General features: G+C 36.7%; 1 protein-coding gene across 1 annotated transcript in view; it reads right to left on the bottom strand.

Moving 5' to 3' along the window:
- The window catches only part of DLGAP1 (DLG associated protein 1), a 989,257-nt gene that overhangs the window by 504,246 nt on the left and 466,464 nt on the right, over positions 1-18,547 (bottom strand). The window contains exon 7 of the mRNA XM_032467518.1: positions 7,008-7,167. The gene's annotated coding sequence lies outside the window, so the exon portion shown is untranslated. The remainder of the gene's footprint in view (positions 1-7,007; positions 7,168-18,547) is intronic.

The raw sequence follows: 18,547 nt of genomic DNA, 5'->3' as shown, positions 1-18,547 counted from the left end.
TTGGAAGAAATCCCTTAAAGAAAGTGAGCACAGCTCTACAGACTGAAACAGACGGAATCTGCAAACAAGGCTTCTGCGAGGCGGGGTTCTTTGGCCATGATCTGAAGGAGAATTAAGAGTTAAATAGCATATTGTGAATTCAGTAGAGATAAAAAGCATATTAATTGAAATTTTAGCTCATATACATGTACTGTTAACAAGATTTATTATGACAATTTTGATTAGACACACCATGATAAGTAATTAGTTACAACAACTCTCAATTTGGCACAATCTTGTCATATATCTAAAAGCAAAATTACGGGTTTTTAAATTTCAAATGGAGAGAAATGGTATTTTGTGCATGGTGAGGCAGAAAAGCCTAGAAAAAAGTAAATAGAGTATTTTTAATAAACTTTTGTTTCCTAATTTGTAAACTGAGTAAAATGGCATGACTTATAGGGGCTAGTTTAGTAAAAACAAGAAGTGCTTGCTTTTCCAAAAACACATGTTTTAGACCTCATCTGAATATCTCAACCCAGTTCAATCCTTCTTTTGATCTGGGCCTAAAGAGAGAGGCACAATGGACAAGTACAAGGGACAGAGACATCAGAGTATTTCAGATTTGTTTCCGGAGCTGTCCTCTCAAATGGCCTGGGCCGGAGGTAAAGCTAGTGCTCTTCCAGAGGTCTGACATCACTGGATATATGCCATCAAAGTGACTGAAAAGTAAGATCTTAAGTCTCATTTTCTTTCTGGCCTCTCAGCTGTGTCTCCTCATCTGTAACGTCCTTTCTGCTTACTTACATTTACCCAAATCCTCCTTTTGTTCTAAAGCTGACCTTGAAACTAAACTCCTCTTCCCTAACTCCCGCTATCTTTATAAAAGTTTCTCTGGCGGCAAATTCTAGCACTCTACGCTTGGCGATATTTAGTCATCTGTTACCCTGCCGTCCAATGCAGCTGTTTTAAAGGCGTATTACTTTCATATCCTGTGTCCGTTAACCCTTGCTGTTTACTAAATCACCCCCAAAATTCAATGGGTGAAGACAACCGCCATTTATTTGGCTCAAAATTCTGTTGGTCTGGGCCAGGTCTGACTGATCTCAGCTAGGTTAGCTCATGCATTTGAGATCAGTTTGAGGGTCAGCTGGCCCTAGGTGTCCTCACTCCCAGGTCTGCCAGTTGATAAGCCAAGTGCTTCTCACGCCCTGCGCTTCTTCCCACGGATACCAAGCACTAGAAGCATCAAGAGGCAAGCTCTACAGTGCAAGCGCTTTCCAAGGCTCTGTTTGCATCCTGTTTGCTGATGTCCCAGGGCCAGAGCAACCCACTTTCAGATGGGAACATGGTTTGAAGTGGCTCTGGAAAAGGAAGGGGATGTAAGAAGGCTCTGTCTGGAGAAATAAGGTACTTTGCTGAGCAATGTGGTGAATTCCACGTCTGGACATCAGCACTTACATATTAAATCTGAGGATGTAGAAAAGCTAAATTACCCTAATCCTGTTTGAAATCTTCAGAAACCTAATATTCTAGATTTTTGGTGCAAAATGTCTTTTAAAGGAGCAATCAGCAACGTGACAGAATTGAAATCTATGGTGTTAGAAAAAGTGTGAACTCCATTGGGCTTTTAAATTAAAAATTCTACCAGTAATTTATCACACTCAGGTATTTAAAGTTTGCATATTAATTATATATCATGAATCACTTGTGACATTTATATAATGTAGAAATCTACGATTACTAGGCGGTTTCCACTGCTATTTGGGTACAAATTGATTGATCAAAATATATGCTTTCTGTTTATCACATAAGAAGCACCAAAATAAATCATAAATACCAGTCTGCCTAGAATCACTGTTAACACATGTGGTTCGTCTATTACTGTACGGAGCCCGCCGATCCCCTCATTCCATTCTTGGGTCCTTTTGCTGCCCACTGGCATAGAAGGGGCTTACAGATGCACCAGGCAGCCCCATCCTTCTAACTACTGCTTATTGGGTTTAAATAAGTAACTGATGAAAACGGACCAATTCTACTCAAGAAATAGCATCTGGTCCACAGGGATGGACTCAGCTCTAGATAGTTGAGCTGAGAATTCTATGAAAAGAACACTCTGGGGACCACTGCACTGGCTACATGCAAGTGTGGAGGGAGCCGTCTGAAGGTAGAAAGATGGCAATAAAGTAGATTTAAAGAAAGAACAAAAGAGGAGAGGCCACGAGGCCCACAGAGACGGTCAGCCAAAGAGAGAGATGGCTGCCTAGACGCCAGGCTGGACTCCTAAAGCTTTACCTACATAAAATCCTCCTCAGGTCTCACCCCAGTAAATCCCCTTCATCTAAGCCAGCTAGAAAGAGATTATGCTCCTTACAAGGAAACGATCCTACGACATCCAGTCTTCTTTTTACTCATGAAACGGGTTGCTTCAATGGCTAATTCAAAGAATAATATCCACTCTATTTTAGGTTGATTTTTTTTTTTGGAGGGGAGGTGATTAGGGGGTCATTTACTTATTTATTTTAATGAAGTACTGGAGACCCAGGACCTCGTGCATGCCAAGCACGCACTCTACCACTCAGTTACATCTTCCCCCTAATTTACACTGATTTTTATATTAACATTTGAGGGTTGTGTGTCAGGAGCTGAGTGTCACTTCTAATTAACAGAGAGTTATCAGCCAGTCCAAACCAAAAATTAAACAAAAACATAAGTAATCAGCTCACAGACATCACTAGAGCATCACTGATGGTACTGGAACATTTGAGTCAATCTGCCACTCTTTCTTTCACCAGAGCAATCTTAGTAGCTTAACTTACCCTTTCATGGCTAAAATGAAAATCTACTTTGATGCTGTATTTAACAGCATTCCTTTCCCAGTGTCCTTTGACACTGGTCCCATTTCCCCCTTTATCTCAGTATTTCTGTATTTATTTTTTAAATTATTAGTGGTACTCAAAACATCACCATATTTAAAAACAGTTGGAAACTATATAATAAAACATAGTTTCTATCTCTCTGTGGAACATCTTAAGATAATGAATGCTGACTAGTGATCTAATCTTCTCACTACTTTTAACATTGTTTAAAAACCCAATCAGTCTTAATTCATGGACTACTGAATACTTTGTGAAACCTTGCATTTATTTGCCACTGTGAAGACAATCCCTTTCAAAATTATAATCATACATAATTTCTTGAGAAAATTATGTTTTTATTTTTATAAAAGATTTAAAACTTTGACCAAGTGCACTTTTATTAGCAAGAATGTAAGGTCCATAAAAGTAGGACTTTTTCTCAATTTTGCTTATTAATGTTATGTTCGGTATCCACAGAAGTGCTGAGCACACAGCACATGTCTAATACACACTTCATGAGTAAACAAATGAGTCACAGAAAGCATCAATAGATGAAAAATAAAAAACATCAGACTTCCATGATCCACTGTAAGTCTAACTTATTACACGACCCTGGCATGTGCTACATTATTTTTATCCATCACTCATTACCTAAACATTTATTGAGTGTCTCTTATTTGTCAGAAACTACAGCGGAGAGCAAGGATATCAAGATGACTACATTACAGACAGTTCTCTCTAGCAGCACACCATGTCAATTGTTGAGTATATATTCTTCGCATGACAAGATAATAAGTAGGACAGAGGTTGAATAAATAAAGTGTTCAATGAACTTAGAGCAGGGTGCTGCCCAATTCTTAGAATAAGATTATGCAAAAAAAAAAATTTCCCTACGTAGTCATCTATCAATCATTCTACAGGTCACCAAGGTACCAATCAGACATTACAAGGATTGTGTATTAAATGTAAATGGCCCTAAAATTGGTAGCAGAGAATCAGAAACATCTTTCTTGCCCATGTTGGAAAATACAATCCAATGAAAGGCAAGATTAAATATCTGGTAATGAACAATACCCCAAAAGTGATACTCTTCTCTGACCACCTAAACTTGGCAGTGAAGTGTTTCTAGTAATACTGAGATTACCTGAAAAAAATTCTTTGCACTTGTTAATGTTCAGAATTTAATGGTAGGCAATGAGATTTTTTTTGAATTTCTTATTTTTGGACTACAAAATGTTCAAAGATATGAGTAGAAAAATACACTAAATGTTTGCATAAATACTCTCAAAGGTCTTATGTTTTTAAATTAGGAAGAAAATATTTTATTTCACTAAGACTAAATGGCTTTAAAATTTTGTTTTCTTTTCAATAAAAACAGTTTCTAACTTTTATATATATTTGCCTGATAAGTCCTTTTTTCTATCCAGATACTTTAAGTGGCAAATTTAAAAGTTATAAAATTTATTCAAAGGGTCTAATGTTACCTTGTTGCCCACTCTGAAAGCTCTCATGATAAACTTACTTGTAAAAACTTACGTGAAATAATTTAATTAAATTGCTCTTGTCAAAAATCTGGCTTAGGCCCCAATTACATAAAAAGGTAAATTAGCTCTACTGAAAATTTACTTTATTGGTTAATTCTACATACACCATAAACCTTTAGATTCATACTGAAACATCTGACATATTCTTATTCCTGCTTGTTCAAACAATTAACTTATTTAAAAATTTTTAGAAATAAACCAGAAAACTAAAGAGAATAAAATGGAGAGAAAAATCTTAAAAGTTTTGATTTTTATCTTTTACAACAATTTATAGAGAACATTATCATCACTGCTGGTACATAGCTTTGTACGGTCAGTATCAGATCTCAGTATGAAAGGAGTCACATTTTTCAGTTTCCTAGAATTCACTGGTTATTTCACATCCAGTACTGCACTATGGCAAATATCTGAGTCAGAGTTGGGAACTGAGGTTGGATTACGGGATCAAGATCTAAACATTCAGAACTATGGAGAGAAGACAGAGTACAAAGTCAGATGGAGTAGGAAGTAAAGAGGATTCTGATTACCTGGCATTTCCTGTACGACTGATTGTATGGTTTTTATAGACTCAGTAGGTTGGGTCAATAGTATAAAGTTAAGGATGAAAAGTTAAGGGTGAAACAGTCAAACTCTGATATTAAGAATCTTCAAAAGGTAAAGCAATTTCAAATGCAGGTTATATAACTGTCTCTAGAAAGGCTCAATTTTGGGGAATTTTAAAACCAGCTGTCCCCAGAGATAATTTAGGGACATGATGAAATGAGATTTGCGTTGAAAGGAAATAGACTGCATTTGGAAGTTACAGAATGATGATCGCGAATCATGCTTTCAAAAGTTAAAAAGCGGCAAAAGAATTTGCATATATTAGTATTTGACAAAAACCTGTAGAATATCCTGTTTCAAGCTCCATAAATTAAAGACTAATAACATTAGCAATCATACTAGAGGTATAGCAGAATATATTTAAGAAGAATCATTTTAACAATAATGGTAGTAATATTCAGAGGAGCTCCCATGTATTATTTCCATATCATGCACCATATCTTCATCATAAAAATTCTCACATTCCAATGTTCCCATTTCAAAGATGAGACTATTCAGAAAAGTTCGGTAATCCACCCTATATTAAGATGTCAGAAAGTGGCCTATTTGATATCATAAAACTTAAAAGACCAAAGACCAATAATCTTCAGAAATATAACACCTGCCAGATTTGAAAGCCAATAATCTACTCTTGAAAAATATAGTAATGTCTTCCCAACTATGGTTGGCTTGGTGAGACTGAGGAAAATTCAACATAGTGGGAGGGTTTACAGATGAGAAATGTTAAGTTCTCACAGAGAAAATGGCATTAAGATCAAGAACTGGTAAAACTACAAATATTTGCATCATCACTTAACATAATCATACCTGTTTCAGAACACTTATTGTGAGCTAATTTACAAATTTACAAGTTGTGAATTTTCACAACTACCACAGGAGTCGTGGCCAAAGATGGCAGAATCAGGATTCAAAGCAGAGACACTGATCTGTCCCCAAAGCCCCTGTCTTCACCCACCATGCTATGACCGGGGCCTTTACACACCTCCAGCCCTCCTAGCTCCCACTGGGCAGGCTTTGTAAACTAGGGAATTTTTGGAAGATTTCCTACCCTGCATACATTGCATATGAAATACTTGAAAAGTTCTTATACATTGTGTATGAGTATGTATTCCAAGAGGTCTACCCTCCAACTGAGTATCTTTCTATTTATGTCTCAGAGATACCAAGTCACCTTGAATCTCAGATGTTTGAGATGCTGAGTAACTTGTATCCTTGAGAAGAAAAACCTTTACTTCTCAACACCTATCCATCCAAGACAATTTCATGTCATGGGCAAAGCGCCTACTTTCATCCTTTAGTCTGTGCCCCTTTGTAGCCACGGGAGCATTCTTCGAAGTGATGCAGACTCACCTGCTCATCCTTCAACTCCCCCCAGTACTCCCTTGGTAACTACTCCTATTCTGCCATCAGATTCAATTTTACTGTCTTTCCCCGGCCTCAATTCTGTCTCGATAACTAACCCCGCATGGAGTGACTGGCCATTTAGTATACTGGAACAGAAAATTTCACCGTTGAGGAGAACATATGCAGAAGTAAAATTATATGCATTAGAAGTACAGGTAAGGGAAGCTGACGGTCAGGGCAGGACTTGCAGAGAGGTAATCCTAACAGGTACCTTTTCATCATCACCAATTTCAAGGAGCTAGCCTCTCCATCCCACAGTGACTGATTTTACAGCAGCAGAGACAACACTGATTGTAGCAATTACAGGTTTCATAAAACTGTACTGCAGTTATATTTTTAAAAAAGAACACGTCTCATGAAATCCCCCATGATGGTGTTAACGCATCATGCTTTACGCAAGTAATAAAAATTCCTTCAAATACATCAGCATCTGCTTAACTAATAATAAACATAACAAGCAATAGACCAAGGCCTTTTCAGTGTAGCTTATTTTTTCCCCTCCACCAGGCGTCTACTTGGTTATTCTAACCTTCCGATTTATAACAAGGCAAAAATATTTCCAAACGTATCATGACATCAAACATCACCCACCACAGTAAAAGTATTTCCAAACTCTTACCCAGTCTTAGTGAGACGAGAGTAATCTGCTCTGCATCAAATCCATGAATCTGGGATTATGTCTGAGTCCACTGGGGGTTTGGGGGTCCTTTTAAGGGAGTGCCCAGGAGAGGGAGTGAGCAGTAATCACAGGAGGCGCTCAGAACACCATTCACTGTGCGCTGAAACAGGAGGGGTAAGAAAGAAATGCCAGCCTGTTACCTGAGCTGCGGAGTTACTTTTCCAAGACTACTTATACGTATTAAGCCACACGAAAGCAGCCTTACTTTTATATTTACACTAATAGTTCAGAGGGTCTAGTCTAGTCATTACAGCGTGGGCTCTGGGTCAGAGCAAGGCACTTCACAACACAGCTCAGCCACCCACCTTACCTCCTTGGAAAGCTATGTATGCCCTCCGCAGAGGGCTATGAAAACGATAATTAAATTAATACAAATAAAGTGCTGCTAACTATGCTCAGCAAACAGTAGATATTTTATTCCTTCTTTCTTTTTTTCTGCTCTTGGTTAAAACTTAGGAAGGTAGAATGTCCATTTGCTGAGCACACAACATAGAGCACTGGGTTGGCACTTTGTAGAAATATCTCACTTCAACCTCGGAAGAGATGCTATTACTTCTGTTTTACAAATAAGGAAACTGAGATTCAGGGAATTAGCAATTTGCTGAAGTTAGACAGTAAAAATCTAGTAGAGCTGGGACCTAACTCATGTCTGTCTGCTCTTCCAAGTCCTTCCACCTGAATCCTTTCATATTTGAGGAGCTACCTGTCAAATTTTGACGCCATCCCCAGCAAACCAGACAATATCTTAAGTCTAACTCTATTTGTTTAATATAAAATACGATTTTGAATAAACTTCTCCTAAGTGTACATACACTAAGTTTTAGGAGCTAGAATGACTGAGAATGAAATTAGCTAGTAAAATTTGGCACATGAAACAAACACATTAAAACAATATTCAGAGAAATTTCTATTGACCTCTATCATGCGGGACTGGTTTATAGCAGAATTTATCACATGAAAAGATAGCAAAAGGCAGCTTTTTCAAAGTGCTTATAGTCAATTTACAGAACAATTAAGACTACATACTACAGTCAATTAGATAAAAGTGCTTTTTCATTACAAAGTTAGTACCTTCATTAAAAATCTGCAGAGTATAAAATCAAAATATTTAATCATAATTCCACCACATCGTCAAAGTCATTGCTAACAATATGGTACATTTTCTTCTAGACTATTTTTCTACAGTTAGCTTTTTTTCCTAGATATATAACACAACACTTGATCTCGTTTATTGTCTTAATAGAACATAAACAGTTCAAGGTTTCAATAGTTTGTAAATATTTTCTTATTAAATAGTGCAACTATGTACATTTTATATAAAATTTTCACTTTTAGTATTTTTATTATTATGGAATACAGACCCATAAACCCTTACTGACACTGCAAAACTCCAGAGAAGTTTTTGAAGATAAAGTGTCCTGTGTCCTATTTGGCAGGAAACCCAGATCTGACCTGAACTGACGTCAGGCTACTTAACATCATTATTTACGACACTTAGTATGAATATTCTTACATTTCTCAATAGAAATACTAAGGGGTTTGATTACGGGGTCCTGCCCCAGAACTCCTGGGGGGCATCATACAATATATCTACATGGTCCGTATTACCATTCTTAACACTGAAAAAGGTCTGAATTCTGTTTTTTTGTTTATTTTTTGTTATTTGAGGGGGGGAGTAATTATGTTTATTTACTTATTTATTTTTGATAAAGGTACTGGGGATTGAGCCCAGGACCTCATGCATGCTGAGCATGTGTTCTACCATTGCACTCTACCCTCCCCCTAGTCTGATTTCTGAAACCCTTAGAATTTTGGACAAGTAGTTGTGGACCTGCACAACTATATACGTGTGTGTGTGTGTGTGTGTGTGTGTGTGTGTTGTGTACACACACACACACACATATGAAAGGCAAATACACACCTATGAGACATTTATGATCCCTTCTTCTCAGCTTTGGGCTTTTAAGAAAACATTAAGGCAACGAGAACAATCTCATTACTCCTATCATACTTCCTTCCCTCCAAGGCTCGGTCACATGAGCTGCTCTCCTTGCCTAAAATACTTTGGTCCTCCCCCAATTCTGATCCACTGCACAGATGAGCTAACTGCTGTTCATCGTCTAGGATGCCTAGCAGAAGTCACCTCAGGAAGCTTTCCCTGCCATCTCAGGATCACTAGGTGCCCCTACTCCCGACTTTCCCCCCGCCCCCAAAGCACCTGCTGTTTCCCTCACTCACGGCTATGCCCACGACATCAGCACATCATCTGTCACGGAGGGAGCACTCAATGAATGCTTGCTGAACTGATTTGAATGCAAAATGTTAAAATACTCTGAAGCCAAATGTATTACTCTTGGATGACTGATAGTACATTTAAGCAGCATGCCCTTTCTACAAATCTAATCATATCTAATATTCGTTTTCCCCTGATTTTAATGAGTCATGCTTCTTATGGGCTAAATAATGTTCCCCCTAAATTCATATGTTGAAGTCCTAACCCCCAATGTGAAGGTATTTGGAGATGGGGACCTTGGGAGGTAATTAGGTTTAAATGAGCTCATGAGGGTGGGGCCCCAGACGGGGTTAGTGCTCTTAGAAGAAAAGGAAGAACCAGAGCTCCCTCTCTCAGACATCTGAGGACACAGCAAGAAGACAGATGTCTGCAGGCCAGGAAGAGGGTCCTCACCAAGAACTGAACCTGCCACCACGCTGATCTTGGACTTCCCAGCCTCCATAACTGTGAGAAATAACTGTCTGCTGTTTAAGCCAGCCAGGCTATGGCATTTTGTTACAGCATCCCAAGCTAAGACAAGGCTTACCTTTTAAAATACATTAATATACAGTGTGAAACCCAGGAAACTTAATTCTCTTTCACATTGGCAGTCATTAATACAATATCTTTTCCTATGTATTAAATTCTTAAATATATTTGTCATTCTTGAATACGTTAGTTATATTTCAAATTCCAAGTTACTATTTGTTCTAATGTTTCATCTTCTCTTTTGCAGGTGTAACACTCTTATTTACTGATGATTTAAATTATGTTAAATATCTGACAGGACATTTAACCTACAGATCATCTCCATTGTTTTTCTGTTTCATATTTTCATCATTATGCTCACACACTTATTTTTCTGATTGAACTTAATAGTTTTTCCACTTTCTCAAAATATCCCAAAGAAGTTCAGCTGGAAATTTTATCAAAAAAGAATTTGCAAAGAAGATACATCTTTATGAAGTTTTCTTTCTTTCTATCCAAGAACACATTATCTCTACTCAATTTCTTGCCCTTTTATTGCTCTCGTTTTCCACTAATTTGAAAAGACACATGGCAACACATCAATATTCACAGTGGCATTACTTGCAATAGCCAACATATGGAAGCAGCCTAAGTGTCCACCAACAGATGAACAGATAAAGAAGATCTGGTATACACATATACGGTGGAATACTATTAAGCCAGTAAAAATGAAATAATGCCATTTGTAACACTATAGATGGATTTGGAGGGTGAAATAAGTCAGACAGAGAAGACAATTACTGCATGTTATAACTCGAATGTGGAATCTAAAAAATAAAACTAGTGAATACAACAAAAAAAGAAACAGATTCACAGATATAGAGGACAAATTAGTGGTTACCTTGGGGAGAGAAAAGGGGGGAGGGGAAAGATAGGGGTAGGAGATTAAGAGGATGGGGGAAATTAAGATTAAACTACTATGTGTAAAATTAAAAAGACACAAGGATAAGTTGTACAGCACAGGAAAATATAGTCTTTATTTTATAATAAGTTTAAATGGAGTAAAATCTATAAAAATGTTGAATCACTATGCTGTACACCTCAAACTAATATAATACTGTAAATCAATTATATCTCAATAAAGATACAATTTTCTTCATAAAGCATATTCCTCATAAAAATTATTTTGATGAATATAAAAGTTGTCTTGAATGGAATTTCTTTTTTTTTTCCATTAGCATTTCCTCTCTCTTTCCTTCCCTTCTCTCCTCCCTCTCTCCCTCCCTTCATCTCCTCCTTCTCCCCTCTGTCTCCCTCTCTTTCTGCTTTTCTTTATTTCTCCTTAGGTACACTTAAACATAGTGTAACATACATACAGTAAGTCAGAAATTGCAAGTATTTATTATGTTGAAACTTTACACTGAACACAACCTTGTAACCAGTACCCAGATCAAGAAACAGGATGTTACTAGTCATGCCCCGCCCCCTTTCCAGTCTCTACTCTCCAAGAACTGGAGTAACCAATATCTTCTCCTAACACCACAGGCAAGTCTTGCCTATTTTTGAAATTTATATGAAAGAAATCATTCAGTTTGTATCTTTGGGGGGGTCTGTCCTCTATGACATCGTGATTTATAATAAGAAATATACATTTGGTCCTCCTTCCAATCCCGGCACAGAGCTTCTAAAACTCTTGAAGTTTTCTAAGCAATAAGAACAATAGGATAATCCTTTGTGATGTTTGGTCTTTTGTCCCCAAAAAGCTCCAGTTCCTGAAACAGCTCCAAAGTGATGAAGGTTAACAGTGTCTTATGGTTCAAAATAAGCCCCTTTCAGTCACATCTGAGTTTCTGTTAATGAGATAACTTTTAGAAAGTACCCAAGGAGAGGCTGTTTGCCAGGGGAACCAGCCATGTGATTAGAGTACTAGAACTTTCAGCCCCACGTCCCAGCCTCCGGGGAAAGAAGGGGGCTGGAAGTTGAATCAATCACTAATGGCCAATGACTTAGCCAATCGTGCTTATGAAACGAGGCATCCGAAAAACCCAAAAGATGGGTTTCAGAGAGCTCCCAGGTTGGTGAACAAGAACACAACCACATGCTGGGAGGGTGGTGCACTCCAAATTCCACAAGGAGAGAAACTTCCGTGCTTTGGATCCTTTCATACCTTGCCCTATGCACCTCTTCATCTGTCTGTTCATTCATATTCCTTTAATATGCTTTGTCATAAACTGGTGATCTAGTAAGTAAACTGTTCTCCTGAGTTCTGGGAGCCACCTTAACAAATTAATCAAACCCAAGGTGGAGGTCATGGGAACAACCAAATCATAGCCAGCTGGCCAGGTAACACCCTGGACTTGCAACTGGTGTCTGAAGGGCTTGGGGCAGTCTTGTGAGACTGAGCCCTTAACCTGGAGGGTCTGATGCTATAACATCAAAACTAAGCTAAATTGTAGAACATTCAGCTGGTGTCCAGAGAATCTGAGAACTGCTTGAGATGGGAAAACCTCTACACTCTTGAAGCACTAAGAATAATAGTATTATTTTAAAAATTGAGAGTCAGTGAGCAAAGGAAACAAGTCTTTTAGCTCCTAATGGCCAGACCTAGAATAAAGTGAACAACAAACTAAATAATATAATGATTAATTTTTATCTCTTGGAATAAAACAAATATCCTTGAGCTCATATTAGAAATAGGTGATTGAATGAATGATGAATGAATGAATAAATAGGCTGAGACAGCTCATCTTTAAAGTAGAATTCAGACCACTAAATACAGAAGGAATGATGCAAATAGAAAATCACCATCTTGCAACTATCACTGTAGTAACTTTTGCAAAGGCATGAATCACTGGTGGAGGCTATAGTTAGTGGTCAAAGGTATGTGAGAGAACAGGGTATCTGCATCATCTCAGACTGTCTGCCTAAGATACTTATTAACTACAAAGAAAGAAAATATAAATTTATAGTGGAGAAAACTGACGGACTCCACCTCAATCAAGTGATCAAAATTGACATCACCAGGAAAGAGACATGTCAACATCGTTTACATCCTTGCATGACTCACTGAGGTTACATCATTGCTTCTGGGGTATTCTTGCCAAAAAATGAGTAATCTAAAGTTAAGTATGAAGAAACATCAGAAAAATCCAAATTGAGGGACATTCCCCAAATTAACTGGCTAGCACTCTTCAAAAACATCAAGGCCATGAAAATAGACAAAATCTAAAGCAGTTCCCCAAGTCAAAGGAAAATAAAGAGACGTAACAAGTGAATACAATGTGTCATCCTGAATTTGATCCTGAACCAGGAAAAAGACATTTGTGGCACAACTGGCAAAGTTTGAAGAAGGTTTATAGACAGTACCAATTTTTATAGGTAATATTAATTTCATGATTTTAAAATTATACAATTGTTACATAAGATGTCAACATTTAATGGAGCTGGATGATAGGTTTATGGGAACTTTGTAATATTTTTGCATTTTGTAACTCAAATTACTTCCAAATGAAAGTTTAAAAACATTTCAAAAATACCTAGAAAAAGACTAGCAAATTAAATTCAAAGATAATAGATGATAAAAATGAGTATGGAAATCAACTGAGTTGAAATAAGATACATAACGGAAAAACTCAACTATGCTGAAAGTTGTTTCTATAAACTCTTAATAAGACTTTAAGGGAAAAAAACGAAATTTAGCAATATGTCATGAAAATGAGGGCATCTCTACAGTAAATAAAAGGGTGTTAGAAATAACTTTATGCCAGTGACTTACAAACAACAAAAAGTCAAGAATCACCCCCCACCACACATATGGCCATCTAATTAATGACAAAGGTACCATCTCAGTAAGCAGGGAAAACAACGAATTGGGTCTTTTCCATAAACAGTGCTTGATAAACTGAAAATGCATGTGGAAAAACACGAGTCTTGACCACTTTCTCACAGTGTATCCAAAACATAAAAATCATCCCAGATGGACTGTTGACTAGTAGGAAAGGTAAAACAAGACAGCTTCTAGAAAAATGGCTAAAATTGCAAAAAAAAAACAATACCCCGTATTGGCAAAGGTCTAGAGAAAGTGGAATTTGTATGTGACTGGTCCAAGTGTAAATTGGTTCCATCATTTTGAAAGACTGTGTGGCTAAAGTTGAACAAATACAGAGCCTTTGACCAACACCCCACTCCTAGGAATATAACCAAGGGAATGAGTAGGTATGTGCACCAAAAGATATGGACCAGAATCATGATACCGCTTTTATTCACAAAAGCCAAAATCCAGCAACAAGGTAACGTCCATCAATAATAGAACTGAGTAATAAATTATGCCATATTTATAAAACTGACAGCTGTACAGTCACAAAGAAGATCAGACAACTGTTGCCTGCAACATGAATCAACCCCACAGAGACAATATCAAGGGAAAAAAAAAATCAAGAGAACATAATGCATCGTTCCATTTATATAAAACTCAAAAAATTGATAACACTAATTTATAGTAAACAATGTATTATAGTGATTACCCCTGGAGGGTATTATTTAGGAAGTGAGACAAGGGAGTTCTTTGGGATGAAGTAATTGCAACAACTGTAATGCAATACTTGTAAAATTTCTAGAATTTTCCATCTCTACCAATTTCAACTAATATCAACTTTGTATCATGGGGTTTATACTGGTGTACTCAGCCTCACGTTCATTAAGCTGTACACTTAAGATTCATGTCCTACATTGTATGTAGATTATAATTCAATGGAAATTAAGAGAAAAAATATTTTTTCTTGAATGAATTCTTTTCTCTTCATTTCATAGTTTAAATATTCCATCTTATCAGAGAGAGCTTTCCAAGGGATGCAATTAAAAGAAAGTATTCATTTCTGAGAATGCAGTTCTCCATAAAATAACAGAAAAAAGGAAAAGAACAGCTTTTATCTCCAATTCTTTTGCTGAAAATGGGTGCTTTAGCTCTGTTCATTACTGTATAGAGTGAGAAAAGATAATACCTTGGCTTTTACAATAAATGCTGATTATTCAAAGTGTTCACTTCTCAAAAAATGGAGGGAAATGTTAGTTATTGGTTACTATCCAGTTCAGTACTCTGGGACATCTTAGAAAAATATTTTAATTAAGTGTACCAACCCTGAATGTTTAAGAAAAAACAAATTTAAAATGAGGCATTATAAAATAAAGTAAGGCATTATAGTTTTCTAAACTAACCAAATACTTTCAGCTATATAAAAGCACTAATACCAAACAACATATTTTCAATTTTTCTCAACATTAAAAGTAAATATAATATGATCATATTATGATGACAAAATATAATCACAATTTTCCTCAATAATTGCATAATTCCTAGAATTTTCCATGTTTAGCAATTCAAATTAACTAAAATCAACTAACGTTACTTTGAAATTTCTTAAAACTGCAATCTTCCGTGATTTTTCTCTCTGAAAGTTCTACTTTTAAAAAAATGAGCAATACACAGTCCCTTTCCTTCAGGATTTCACATTCTCTCATGGAAGGCAGAAATTATGATATAAAGAAATCTACACTTGACAGGTGAAATGTGAGGACTAGTCCACAAGTACTGACTCTACCAATGCCTGTGAGATGTTCAGGGTCTGTATCAGCCTCTGCATTACTCACAGGGACTACAATACAGTGTCTTGAACACGGCTAATAATCAATATATTATTTTTCTACATCCATACAATAAATTCTTTACACAAAAAGGAATAGTTCAATTATGACTATCTTCTGTTAAGAGAAGGCTGGGAAACACATATACATTCAATTATAAAAAGCAAAATAATACGGTAAGTTAAATCTGGCATTTGGGATATGTTCCAATTATCTAGGAATTTACTACCCTTCTGCTCAACACAACTGCCAGGTAAATGACGTATTACTGTGCACATATAAAACATCATTTACAGAGTTGGGGGGAAAAAGGAGCTTTAGGAGCACCATTTGGATAATCTTATTCCCCCTGGAACTTTTGATAGTTTTATAACATATTATTTTATAACAAATATTTTTGTCCATTATACTGTAGAAGTACTCTTTTTTTAACTTTATTTTTCTTGAAGTCTAGTTGTTTACAATGTTGTGTTAGTTTCAGGTGTACAGCATAGTGATTCAGTTATACATACACATATACATATATTCTTTTTCAGATTCTTTTCCATCATAGGTTATTACGAGATACTGAATATGGTTCCTTGTGCTCTACAGTAGGTCCTTGTTGTTTATCTATTTTATATACAGTAGTATGTAAGTTAATCCCAAACTCCTAATTTACCCCTCTTCCCTCACCATTTCTCCTTTGGTAACCAGAGTTTGTTTTCTATGTCTGAGAGTCTGTTTCTGGTTAAGTTCATTTGCATCATTTATTTTAGTGCCCACAAAGAAGTGGTATCATACGACATTTGTCTTTCTCTGCCTGACTTACTTCACTTTGATAGTTTCATAACATACAAATACTTTTGTTCATGATACCACAGGGGTCCTCCTTTGACTTTTATTCTACTCTACTCATATAATACGGTTTCTCAGTTCCTCTGAATTTAACTCTTCCTACTGTCATTAGCCATGTTTCCATTTGTAAGCTGGATCTAATTACTGAAGCATTTATCAGAACCCAGGTCGCAGCATGTTATTATCTTGCTAATTAATGCTCCCCAGGAGACACTGGAATTAACATAAACCAATCTGCAAAAATAATGACCACTGAAATCACAGCCCTAAACACACGTGTTAAGTCAGCACACTCAAATATGGTCCATTTCATTAGGAGTTTAGCAAAGGATGGAGAAGTTAACCCAAATGCCCTACAGAGAAGCATCAAGATCATACGGGCTCATGGCTGTTAGAAAATGCTTCCTTAGCAGACAGGCACCAGTTTTGCCTTGATGATTCTATTTGACAGTGATGCAAACACCACAGAAAGGAATATTAAAGAAGTATTACATAATCCTTTCTTGACCAATTGTTGGATTGTTTGCTGGAGATTTAAACACTGCCCCAGGCATCTAGTGGTTGGCAATTCAGGCTGTGGAAAATGTCACTGGGTTTTGCCCTCCTACTAACTGTGCTCCACAGAGCAGAAAATTAAGCCTGACATATTTGAGGGAGGAGTTTTCCGGTTTGTAAGAACTTATAAAAATAGCCACACTTACTTATTTCAGGGTCACATTTGTAAGTTCTTAGTAGCTCTCAGATAAATAACTTTCTTACACGCGCTAGATTCTTAGGTCACTCTCTTAGGTGAACAGACTTCTGTTTCTAACTTTAAAAGACACACATATATACAGCACCATGAAAGACTTTTAAATCTACAGCATCTGAAGATAAACAGAAAAAAAATCAATACCTAAAACTATGTATTTCTGCTTTGGTTTATTCTGACTCCTTCTGAATACAGATAAGTCTGAATAACTATTTATCAAAATATCAGAATTTTATCATGAATAACCTAGAATTGATGTACAAAAGAACCATGAATTTAAGTCATACTGGACTCAAATGTATTTTGTTTGTTTTATACATTTTGTTTGAACTATGGTAAAAATTTAAACTAATGATCCTTCACTGGTTAGAAGTGTGTTTTGGCATATTTGAAACATTTAAATGAATTTTTTTCTCTCTGTCATAGGCAATGCGTAGGTTTGCCGTAAGAACCATACCTCACAGATTGCCCGCGACACTTAATTTACAGATCTGGACTAAAACTATGAGGTACTGAAATGTGCCAGAGTAAGATCGTCATTGAAGAAAACTATTCAGAAAGACCTGTTTCTAGAGAGGTTTGCACAATTTCTGCAATAATATCAAATCCCTTTTTTAATCACCCCAAGGCATTTGCCAACTTCATCAAAACAAGGATACACCTCCCTATCTCTTGCCAAATTTCTTTCTTCCCTTTCTTTTTTTTTTTAATTAAAGTATAGTCAGTTATAACGTGTCAACTTCTGGTGTACAGCATAATGTCCCAGTCATATATATATGTGTATATACACACACACACACATATTCGTTTTCATGTTCATTTTCATTAAAGGCTATTATAAGATATTGAATACAGTTCCCTGTGCTATACAGAAGAAATTTGTTTTTTTATCTATTATCTTGCCTTTGTTCTTCAAAGCACCCTAAAAGAAAGGAATTGTATCAGACTTCTAGATTCTATGCACAAAACAACAGGCCCATTTCACTATACATTTCAAGAACCCTGGTCTTCAGAGAAAAATGATCCCAAATCTCTCCTTTTCCTCAGCACCTTTTCCGCTGTATTTGTGCAAAGTTAGAACTCACATAACACTGCTTTCTCTCACTGTGGCTGGGAAAGGCTTCCTTTCTGCCTTTTTAAAGTCCTATTGATCAGGCTAATGACATTTACTCAGCACTTGCTAAGTCAAAGGCACAGTTCCACTTGCTGTGAGGACACACATACACAAAGGCCATGGCATGGCTTTCCTTCAACAAAGGTAAGTGTCCTGTGATTCCTGTTTGTTTTACAAAGTAGCCCCCTGATGCCTGAAGAGTCCTCCACGTCTGAGCAGAAGAACCACCTCTCACCCACTTACCCAACCTGTCATTTGGTCTTGTCCATAAGCGTTTCCATTCGAATTAAGAAAAGCCAGTACCCCCTCCCCGAACCACCACCCAGAGTTCTGTGCACACCCTTCCCTTGAAACATACACTCATGACAGTATTGTTTTTGGAAAAGTCAAAGCCTTTA

Source organism: Camelus ferus, chromosome 24, assembly GCF_009834535.1.
Source record: "Camelus ferus isolate YT-003-E chromosome 24, BCGSAC_Cfer_1.0, whole genome shotgun sequence".
NCBI lineage: Eukaryota > Metazoa > Chordata > Mammalia > Artiodactyla > Camelidae > Camelus > Camelus ferus.
This window is presented reverse-complemented; position numbering and strand designations above follow the sequence as displayed.